The sequence below is a fragment of the Lepus europaeus genome, chromosome 12 (genome assembly GCF_033115175.1).
Source record: "Lepus europaeus isolate LE1 chromosome 12, mLepTim1.pri, whole genome shotgun sequence".
In the NCBI taxonomy this organism is placed as follows: domain Eukaryota; kingdom Metazoa; phylum Chordata; class Mammalia; order Lagomorpha; family Leporidae; genus Lepus; species Lepus europaeus.
The window spans coordinates 57,823,881-57,836,137 of record NC_084838.1 but is presented as its reverse complement, the minus strand read 5'-3'; the positions used below and the strand labels follow the sequence as shown (position 1 = coordinate 57,836,137).

The 12,257-nt window shown below is 35.1% G+C and overlaps 1 protein-coding gene across 9 annotated transcripts in view; it reads left to right on the top strand.

Moving 5' to 3' along the window:
* The window catches only part of LOC133771829 (endophilin-A1), a 717,118-nt gene that overhangs the window by 351,797 nt on the left and 353,064 nt on the right, over positions 1-12,257 (top strand). The gene's annotated exons all lie outside the window — the stretch shown is intronic.

The window sequence follows — 12,257 nt, the reverse complement described above, 5'->3', positions numbered from 1 at the left end:
CCTTTGGTGTATTAAATAGTTCATAGAAAATGAAGGAAGAGGGACAGCCATTTGAACTAGCAATTATGATGTCTGCATCTCATATTGGAGTACCTGAGATCAAGTCTTAGCTCAGAATCCTTATTCCAGCTCCCTGATAATGCATATCCTCAGGGAAGATAGCAGATGATGGTTAAAATGGTTGGGTCCTGCTATCCACATGGAGACCTGAATTGAGATCCAGGCTTCCAGCTCCAGGGTCCTGGACTTCCCAGCCAGAGGTGCTGTGGGAATTGAGCAGGTGGGAGTTCTCTCTCTAGTTCCCTCTAAAATAATAAAAGAAAAGATTTCTATTAAAATAAAGGAGACCTACTGATGTCATTATCCCAGAGAAAGAGTGCTGACTGTAGAAGAAATATTTGCAGCAGGATACTAAGTTTGGGAGAGTATTTACCAAGGGGATAGGAGATACAGGAGAAGAAAAAAAACTTCAAAAATTCATGGAAAATGAAATTAATAAAATTTATTTTGATGCAGAAATTTTTGAAATCCATACATAGGAAGAGTCTCCAAACATATTATGAAAGAACTATGCATCTATATGTATTTATTTTCACCTACATGGCTAATTGGCAGGAAATTTGATGCATGTAAGACACAGGGGAGTTTCTATTGGACAAGATTGATATACACATTCTACTACATCTAGTAGTTCTTTCTCTCGTCTTTCAGTGCTGATCACTGTGGCTCTCAAAGTGCTGCTACACATTTCCAAAATATGTGTTTGGGTAATTTGTACCCAGTGAGACCCACTTATCTAGGAGAAAGAGAAACTAGCTTGATGAATAAAAACAAAAAGAACATCTAGATTCTGTCAGAAAATATCAGTGAATTATTATACTTTGTGTAGCATGACTGACAGTCAAATAATTATTTAGCTTTATTTATTGGGTAACTACTCTTTTAGGTCAAGTCTAATTACTTGAAAAAATATGGTAAACAGCAAATAGTTCTAAGTAGAAAATGGAGTGAACAATGATGAAAGAAGTTCCTGTGTGGAATTTTTGTGTTTTGAATAAAATAACTTTTCAGTGAAATCTCTAGGAAATACCTTGAATTATCTAGTATAGTCTAAGCTTTATAAATCTACTTTTTCTCCTATAAAAGAAATTTCTACTCTGTTATAATAGGCATTTCTTTGATAATTTTCACAAATGTTAGTGCTTAATGAAAACATCTCATTTCAAATGATATCAGTAATTTTAAAATTTTTCAAAACCAAAGATTGTAAATAACTCTTTTTAAAAATATATCAATTTTTAAATCTCTTGAATCTTATGAAACTTACATGAGGGGTACAGAAAAAACATTAAGTAGTTTTGAAAATTTTATAGGGTATATTGATAAATAATGAAAACTATATTATTACACAGTATTGCTAATGTTAAATTTGTAATGAGTTGTAGGGTTTTGGGAATTCCCTGACTGGCTTTTATCCAAGTAATTTATTTACATGGTTTAGGTGCAGTACAGCCAAGGAAAGACATGAAGTTAACTAGTGACCCTGTTATTGAAATAATTCATTTCCTAAATATTAAGATGCTATTAATATTTTTAGTTTATTTTTATTTATAGTTGGAGCCAGAGAGAGAGAGAGAGAGAGAGAGAGAGAGATTTTGTACCACTGGTTCACTCCCTAGGGCTGGGCTAGGCCAAAGCCAAGAGCCAGTAACTCCACCTGGGCCTCCCACATGGGTGGCAGAGTGCCATGTACCTGAGTCACAATCTGCCATCTCCATGGTGTGAAGGAGCAGGAATCTGGATCTAAAGATGAGGCAAGACTCAGTCCCAGAACTCTGATATTGCATGTGAGCATCACTAGGGGCAGCAACTTAACCTGCTGCAGGACAATGCTACTTCTTATTCATATTTCAGAAAATAATTTCACTATTCAAATATGTAAAGTTAGAGGTATCAATAAGAACCTTTAGCCTTTTGAGTTTATAACCCAAAACACTGACAGTATTTAATGTCAAATAGTGTAATAATGTACTATTCTTATTTTTTTTTCAGTTTCATTGTTTTTTTTTTTTTGGAGGGGGAGTGATTCTACCCTTTATTTCTTTTTTAAATTTTATTTGTTATACAAGTCTTATACATTTAATACATTTAATATTTACAGAATTAAGAACATGGTGATGCTCTCCCCAACCCTCCTTCCTACCCATGCTCCAACTCTTCTTCCCCCTCCCTCTCACATTCCCATTCTTAATTTTTACAAAGATCTGATTTCAGTTTACTTAATGATTGTATAGTTAATGCTACACGAAGTATAAGAATTCAACAAATAGTATGAAGAAAAAAATAGACACTGCTCAAAAGAAGAGACAAGGGTCATAATGTACTATTCTTATGAACAGTCTCAGACATAATTTAAATATCTTTGTTCATGTACATGCTTTTCAAAGGTATATCCATTCAAAGTGCTTTATCTTACAGAAATATGAATTTTGGAAATGGATCTTGGTCTGATAAATTTTTAGAAGTATAAATTATTTTCAGTAACATTGATGCCTTTTCTATGAAATTTATATAAGAATTAAATATTCTTAGCACATTTTACTTGTGTAGACTCTCACTGCCATTTAGTACCAAGTATTCATTTCTTCTATCTAGTCCTCAAACGCCTTTTTGATTAATAAAATATACAATTTGAAGTAATACCTTTGTAGTTGCACCTTCTAGGACAGAAAAGCAAACAATGTATGGAAATAAGGTTTTTAGGAAAAATAAATTTAATTAGAAAAGAATGAGGCAGCTTTCATGAAACTTAGGCAGGTTCTGAGATTTATCCTAGACTTTGATAGCTTCTAGTCATGTTAACTTAGTCACCATAACTTCACTTGAATATTTATGGCTTTTTTTTTTCCTTAACTTTGAAAAAGATACAGTATTGACAACATCCTGCTACAACAAGTTTTGCTTTTTGAATTTTTTTTCTTTTTTTCTTGGTTGTTTGGATCCTTTGATTAGAATGGATGGTTTTCCTCTTACCTGCACACAACTTTAATATGATTAAAAGGTTAGGCCGGCACCATGGCTTAACAGGCTAATCCTCCGCCTTGCGGCGCCGGCAACACTGGGTTCTAGTCCCGGTTGGGGTGCCGGATTCTATCACGGTTGCCCCTCTTCCAGGCCAGCTCTCTGCTATGGCCTGGGAAGGCAGTGGAGGATGGCCCAAGTCCTTGGGCCCTGCACCCACATGGGAGACCAGGAGAAGTACCTGGCTCCTGGCTTCGGGTCAGCTAGATGCGCCAGCCACAGCGGCCATTGGAGGGTGAACCAACAGCAAAAGGAAGACCTTTCTGTCTCTCTCCCTCTCACTATCCACTCTGTCAAAAAAAAAAAAAAAAGGTTGAAGTGAGTAAAGAATTAGAAGGGTGGGTATATGCACTCAATGTGAGCAATAAATATTTTTATGTTGAGTTAGCTGAGTTGAAGCAGTAGAAAGCAGGAGAAGGAGAAGGACAAGAGAGCTTGAGAAAGACAGTGTTCAGTTTCTCCTTTGGAACATCATGGCACTGCCATTCTCTTTCATTACTACTGGGGAAAGAAGTCAGAGTGGGAATGTGTTGCACCGTCGCGGTCATGAGTAAGCTTGCCATGGGTTCATAGGTCAGGCATTTAGCAGTGCTGTGCCTTAACTCCTAATGTGACCATGTGAATATTGTGAAATGCTTTTGGTAGTGATGAAGATAAATTATTCTGGATAACCTTTTTGTTCCAAGTCTCTGTCTCTGTATTTAGTATGTGGTTTATAGATTTCAAGGGGACTCTTTTTCTGGTAATTTTGAACATCAACAATTTCTGGTAATTTTAACATCAACAATTAAGCTATTCTTGCTATGAATAGCCAAGAATATTTTTCCATGAGTACTTGAAAGTCAATAGTACTAGTTAATTTTCCAAATTTCACATTTAATGCAATTTTACCATCTATTATATTTCCCATAATTGTGGAAACAGATGTTTAATGTGATTTAACATCAATCAGTTCCAAATGCTTTGGTTTAGTTATTCAGATTTTTTTAAAGATTGATTTTGTTTATTTGAAAGGAAGAGTGATGACAGAGAGAGGGAGAAACAGTGAGAGCTTCCATCTACTGGTTCACATCTCAAATGGCTGCAAGGGCCTGGGTCAGGCCAAACTGATGCCAGAAGCCTGGAACTCCATCTGGATGGCAGGAACGCAAAGTACTTGGGCCATCTTCCACTACTTTGTGAGGCACACGGCTAGGCACCTGGATCAGAGGTGGAGTAGCTAGGACTGGAACTGGAGCTCCAATATGGAATGTGAGCATTGCATGCAGTGGCTTAACCTGCCATTGTCACAATGGTCCCTTATTCAGATTATTTTGAAATACTTAGAATAAATGCCTATAATGTGAAAGTTATTCATACAAATTAAAAGACATATGTTAAGTATTTTCAATACTTTGGGTTGTTTTTAGAATTAAAAGTATTAAACTGTTTTGAGCAGTTTGCCATTTGAAATAATAGCAACTTTCACTTTCAGAAATCGTATTGAAACATATACACATAATAACTTAGGTGGATATTAGCCAGAACTTGCATTATCACCTATAAGGGTAGTGAAGTAGTTTCACTCCTTGTAAATGTAATTGAGAGTAGCATATCTCTTATCCATATGCAGATATCCATATTTCTCTGATAAAATCTAATTTGAACACATCAAGACAGATTGGCATTTTTAGTGCCATAAAAAGCTGCTTTGTTAATTGCAAACCATATTTAGTATGACTTTATAACAAAGTAGCACCTTAAGTGTCATGCTTTGTCTTTAATGTGCGCACTGGAGCTGGGTTTATCTGTACCAGACAACTGCACTTCACAAAAAGAATCTTTTTCTTGATATGCAATTAGCAGTAATTAGGAAGATTCACCTCAATAAGATGTCAACATGAGATTGTTTAAAAATGTTGAATGTCAATGACTTAAAAAGAAAGTTCTTTGACACATAGGTATGGCATGTGAAACATGAAATGTTAATTTAACTTTTCTGCTTATTATTCATGCACAATATTATTTTGTCATTCAGACACTACTCTGACAGAGTGTAAGGGTGTTAAAATAGTGCTGCTAGAATAAAAAGAGAATTAATCTACCATTGGCCAATTAGGCAAAGGGTACTTAATGGTCTCTAAAGGCTACTGAAGTCTAACTACTAGCAAAAGCATTGGCAAAAAGTCCTCTACATTACCTTCATTTGCTTGACATTTTCTGAAACATACTGTAGGCTTTTAATAACTGCATGTGTCAGAAAGTAGTTTATAAGTGAGCAGTGTAGTAACTCACTGGTTTTTCATAAGAAATTTTGGAACCTAGACAATAATTACATCTGTGCTTAAGTTCTATTTTGTTGTTTTTATTGGTTTTCAGCTTTTTTTTTTTCTTAATGGTTCCAAGTATCATAGCAAGAAAACTCATGTCTGAAATTTAAAACTCTGGTTACTAAACCAGTTATTAATTTGAATTACTTATCTTCCCAAATAAGTATTTTTATAGGAAAATATCTGTACCAGTGACTATAAATTCATGTAATTGTCTTGATAACTCAAGTAATCTTTTAATTAACTGTGCTTTTAATAAAATTTTATTTCTTTCAGTTTTATTCCTTAGATTTTAAAAATAAAAGAATTGTAATAAAAGAATATTGATACTATTAACAGGGGTGGGGGGACTATCATTAAGACTATGATAAGTTTCTAGGGTTTCTTTTCTGTAGAATTTACATAGGAACTGGATTTTTTTCTCCTATCTCTTTTACTGCAATCTTGGTAACCAAATTCATATTATAATTATTTTAAAGCAATGATAAGATTTAAATATGCAGCTTCTACTTAAATATGAACCAGAACCTTCATATTATGAAAACATAAATGAATTTGTTTCTGTATTTATTCAACATTAAGTAATGTCTTAGTTCAATTTTAAGCAGAATTTAGGACTAGAGACTTTGGTGAAGTAATTGAAAACAGACCATTCCCATTTAATGATTGCTTTTCTCTACTTTGACTATTAAGACCTTTGGCTTCACAGAAAGAAAAATTGTTATATATTGGAACTAAACCTTATTTTTTACTCTGGTTACTGGTTAATCTTTTCCAACATACAGCATCTAACTTTTGATTCAACATGGACCAGGAAGAGTTGTACCACTCACCATTTCTTACATGGACTTTTGAAAACCCTGTTTTGGTAAACCTGGCAGTCAACCTCACGTTTGAAAGAAGTTTCTAGAATTTCTGTGTGTCTATTTTCAGATCCCACTATCCCAACTAAAAATATTGTCCAGTTTTAAAAAGATTTATTATATTCATTTGAAAGAGTTACAGAGAGAGGGAGAAACAGACAATGTGTGAGAGAGAGACAGAGACAGAGAGAGAGAAATATCAATCTCCCATCCACTGATTCACTCCCTAAATGGCCACAATGGCCATCCTTCACTACTCTCCCAGGCACATTAGCAGGGAGCTGGATAGGAAGTGAAACAGCCAGGACTCAAACTGGTGCCTACTATGCCATAACACCAGCCCCTTCTATCTTAAAAAATTATTCAGTATTTTTTTAGTCCAGTAGTTTTAAGAAAATGGGAAAAAAACAATCAATGTCTTTGAATACCATAAGGTGGTTATTGTTCGAGGTGGGGGATGGTAAGTCAGACTCAGTCTCTATTAGGAATGAAGAGATACACTTAATCCTGTTTTTTTCCCCTGGGAATAGTGCTTCTAAACCAATTGAATACATAAAGCATATTATTTACATGTATGTATTAGTCAGTTTTCTATTACTACAACTGAAGTACTTGAGAAGAGCTACTTAGTAAGACAGTAGGTGTATTTTAAAGTCTCATAGCTTTGCAGGTTCACTGTCCAAGATTGGGTGACACCATTGGTTTATCATCTGGAGAGACCAGAGGATAGTGGGAGTAGGATCTCATGGTGAATGAAGCAAAGAAAGACACAGAAAGCATGCTCAGCTTATATAACTGACCATCTGAAGACCTCAGAGCAGGCCTACCTCCCAGATACCATAACCCACCAAAAAACAGTTCATTAACTGCTAGGGTAAGACGATGGAGTTTTCATGACTACATGTGTTTGAAGAGCCAAATACCTTTCAAACCATAATAGTGAGCAAGTTAAGCAGATGTTGGATACTTTGTTGGGAAATATCAAGATCCAAGAGTATTTAAATATATATTGTTTGGGGAGTAATTAAGGAAATTATTTTTCCGATTTTATCTAAGACCTTTACATCTCAGTATTGAGCTTGTAGAATATTTTTCATTGATCATCTTTTCTTTTTCATATTCATTCTTTTTTAAGATTTATTTTATTTATTTGAAAGAGTTACACAGAGAGAAGAGAGGCAGATAAAGAGGTCTTCCATCCACCATTTCACTCCCCATATGGCTGCAACGGCCAGAGTTGTGCTGATCCTAAGCCAGGAGCCAGGAGCTTCCTCCAGGTCTTCCCATGCAGGAACAGAGGCGCAAGGACTTGGGCCATCTTCTACTGCTTTCCCAGGCCATAGCAGAGGACTGGATCGGAAGTGGAGCAGCCGGGACTCAAAATGGCGCCCATATGGGATGCCGACACTACAGGCTGGGATTTTAACCCTCTGTGCCACAGTGCGGACCCTGTAATTCATTCTTTAACATTAAAATATTTACTAAGCCTTCCCTGTTGAAAAAGAGATGCTCAATCTCCTCATGACTACCCTTAGTTTACTCACAGGGTTTTGGCAGGTACCTTCTCCTAAGTAAAAATTGGAAAAGAAGGAAAGTTGCAGATCTAGGCTGACATACTTGATGCTATAGCTAGCTTCCAGGACACATCTGACCTATCAAATCAGGGAATGGGGGATACATGGAAGGAAACGGCTATAGCTAGTATTTTCCAAACAGGAATTCAGGGCAGCAGCAGTTCCCAGAGCTTCCAGTTTTGTTTCCTGTAGCACTTAGTGGAGTTCATTATTGTGTATTTTTAGGTTATACACCTTTAGCCTCCTAAAGGAAAGGATTTTTAACCTTGTTGTTTATAATTGAAAGCACAGAACTAGTATCGTGCCTATCACATGATTGATATAAAAAGAATGAATCATAGATACTGAGATTCTGAATCTGGGCACCCCCTATCCAAATCCTCTAGAAAATGTCAAGTTATGGCCCAAAATAAAAGCAGTTTGTGAATGAAATCCCATATAAGAGAACAAGGGAGAGTAGGCCAAGGGAGACTTACTCTGTTCTTGGATTCCACAGCTATATTTGAGACCAGCAAAGGAAAGCTTCTGGCCAGAGGCTTTTTGCTTGGCAATTAAATTATAAAATGTAAATCTGATACAGGCAGTTTATATTTCTAGTGTAAGAAGTGGAGCAATTTTAAAAAACAATTGAAAACACAAAATCAATGTAAAGTCATAGGTAAAGAAAACAAAATTAAACCCTAGTTACCATGGGGTACTTGCTTGAGGTAGAGCAGAATTAGCAGTAAGGGAATGAAGATTAGTTCAAGAATGAGTTTTAAAAAAGAAGCTGATTTTTTTTTTTAACTGGCGGCATGTATTTGTTTTCTGTACTGTATAGCAAATTAGTATAAGCTTAGCAGCTTGGAAATGGTATACACATTCATTATCCCATAGTGTTCTTGGAACAGGAGTTGAGGATGGCTTCACAGTGTCCTATGCTCAGAGTATTGGAGGTTGCAATCAGGGTGCCAGCCAGGCTGCCCTGCTTTCTGAAGCTTAGGCTTCCCTCCCAGACTGATGTGGTTTTTGGAAAAATTTAGTTCCTTGTGGCTGCAAAACAGAGGTCTTTGTTTTCTTGCTGGCTGCCAGCCAGGGACCATTCTCAACTCTGTGAGGCCTCTATGAAGTCCTTGCCTCGTGTCTGCCTCTACAGTCCTTTCATAACTTGACAACTTACCTCTTCAAGACCAGCAGGAGAATCTGTGATCTTGGAGGGCCCCTGACTTCCTTTGAAAGATCTTGCCTGATTAGGTCAGGACCAGCCTGGATACTCTTGTTGTTCATTAACTTGGAGTCACTTGATTAGAGACCCCAATTACATTTCCAGAATCCCTGCTTCTTATAGTTTAATCGCAAAAGTGCCCATCTTACTCACAGATCCCACCCATTTACAAGGTGAGAGTATTATAGCAAGGCATAATATAGAAGGAGTCACTGGGGAGTAATCTGAGAACTGTGTTTCCCACAGGACTCATTACTGAAGAATAAATTCTGCAGGATATGTACTATTGTCTCTTTCTTATAGTGGCTTACAAGGTTTCTTCCTTTATAGGGACTTTGGCTTCCTCTGTGTTATATTTAGATAAATAATTAGTAGCTAGCATCTATTTTTAAAAATTTTTAGTGCTAAATTCTATTTTATAGCCTTTGCTTAGAAATAATTGACTACACATAAATTGATACAAATCCCAATGCTTACTGAAGTCAACTTTTAGAAGACTATGGGGCGATTACACTGGAGACGCATATCTGCCTTCATTAAGCAGGTGGTCTAGTTGGAATCCTAGATTCATCCTGATCAAGCAAGTACCATGACTTGTTTCTATCATGAGATAAATATGGGATTATTATTTAATTAAGCAGTTAATTAATTAATTAATTAATTTATTAATATAAATCCCCATCCTTTAAGACACTTTTCAGATTCCAAATGGTAGCATTTGCTACAAGATAATAATGCTAACAATACTGCTGCATATTTAGAACCTACCAGGTGCTATCACAGATGTTTTTAAAATTTTGTCCTCAAAATTATCTTTGTTAGGTAGGCAGGCATCATCTCTGTTTTTAAAAAGGGAAACAAGATCACTTCCTTGCTAGTGGTCACTCAACCGGTTAGCAGTAACTCAGAGAACTAGAATCTGTAAGTTATGATTCTTCCATGTGTGTTCTGTTATTCTTTCTATTTTTAATATAATATAATTTGATTTTAATATCTTACAGTCTGATTAGAGTTGGATATGTAATAATAGAGAAACAGGAAATATGCTGCCAATAAAAAAGCAAAATAATTTTAAAAGTAATCATCTTATTGGTGGAGTTTACAGCACAATATCTTTCTAACAAGGTCAAAATGAGTCTCACTGCCCAAACTAAGTGGACGCAAAAGAAAATTATTTATACTTCTTATGTTATCTATTGCATTTTTCAAATGAGAAATAGATTTCCCCATACCAACATAAAGTTCCTGAGGAAGTGTCAGTATTTTTTCAAAATCTCAAAGGATAACCATAAGATTCCAAAATGATAGAATATATAATTTGTATATTTTGTCTTTCAGCAAGTACTCTGTAGCATTTCTGTGCACTTATAACTAATATTAAAATATATTTTAAAGATTATAGATTTTAAATATTATTTGATTAAAATATGTGTATCTTTAAAAGGACAAGCATATTTTATCATCTCCATGATTTCAGTATTCCTTCATTTAATAAATTTTTATTATTAAATTGATGTAAAATTTACATATGCATACCTTTTAGAGAAATATGAGAATGTTTCAAAAAGTTTGTCAAAATGAAATTAAAAAATAAGTTGATTTTGATGCAAAATTTGAAATTTGTGCTTATGAGGAGTCTTCTAAACATGAAAATGCATATTATCAAAAAACTTTGCATGTATTTCAAATTTTTGGCAATAAAACATCTTTTAATTTCAGTTTTCATGAACTTTTTGAAGTTCCCTTGTCTATTTACTGGCTCCACCTGCCTTGATGAAAAAACATTCCTAGATTTGCCAATGTACTAGGAATAGACAGAAATCTAGTAGCACACGAGTGAACAACTGCGGGGAGCCAGCTGGGACTATTCATAAGGAGAAAAGGCCTCCTCAAATTTTACGTTTCCTTCTTGCCTGAGATTCCACCTTGAAGTCTACCTTTGAGTTATGTCTTGCCAAGTTGTAATCTCAAAATGTCCAATTTAGATCAAAGCATTAACTTCAGAATTGAGAAATACTCTGCTACATAGTACTTAAGTAAAAATTTAATACTGCATTACTGACAAATATGTATTTTAATTTATATGTAAACTAATAGATTATGAACTAAAACTGCAATCAAAATATGTCTCTATATAGCATCATCTGTAGAAAGAGGGAGATTTAAATTCTTTGCAACTTTCTTATACGTAATGCACTATTTTTAGATTCTTTGAGAATATACGTATGTGGAAAAAGACACAGTCCTCTCTCCAAAATTTAAATTTACTAGAGTTCTTGGTTGAGGAACATGCATTGTTCTATGGGAGCTAATGGAATAGAAGAGCTATTTTACTGAAGAATAAGAGAAGACAAGAACAAAGAAGCTGAGAATAAAGGTGGAAATACTAAGCTTCCCTTTAAGAACAAGAGGGTTTCCCGTTTCAATGTGTAGAGTCATTGATGTAGAAATGACAGACAGTTTGGGGAATGGTAGGCAAATTTGACTTCAGGTAATATCTGACTGAAATACAAATTGAAGCTAAATACTAGAGAGTTTTATTATCCACAAATATATGAGCTTTATTCTATTTTGATGAAGAATCCTTGAAGGGCTCTGAATAAGGTACTAACAGGTCAAGTGTTATTTTGGGAAGCTGTATAAAGGCAGTGTAAAGGTGGGGAAAGGTTGAAGGGTGAGTTGCTGAAACAGTCAGTGGGCTGAGTCGGCATCAGTAGAGTAGCCAAAAGGATTGAATATGAGAGACATGAGGAAGCTTACAGAACCTGACCATTGACTGGACATAGAGGAGGGAGATCAGCCCAAGCATGGATGATAGATTTTCAGAAAGATTTTCAGCTTTCAGGAAATTATGAGTTCATTTTTAGATGTTAATAGTTATTTGGTGCTTCAGGACAATTCATGAAAAAATATTTCCTGAAAAGTCTATAGAACCGTGCTTTTAGATCATAAGCTACAGTATAACCAAAGTATAATTTTTATTTCACCACAACATATGCTAATCTCAAATAAACCAAGCCTTAGATTTGAATCCATGATCTGAAATATTCATTTTAATAATATGCATGTACATATGTAATTATGCATTTATTGTATAGTTCCTAAAAGTAGTATTTAAATATAGTGTTAAATAATATTTGGCCCATGTTTATATTACTGTACACTTTAGCTACATTTTTTTGCTGTTTGTAATTGTAATTCTTGACAAAGATATTTTCCTGTCTGA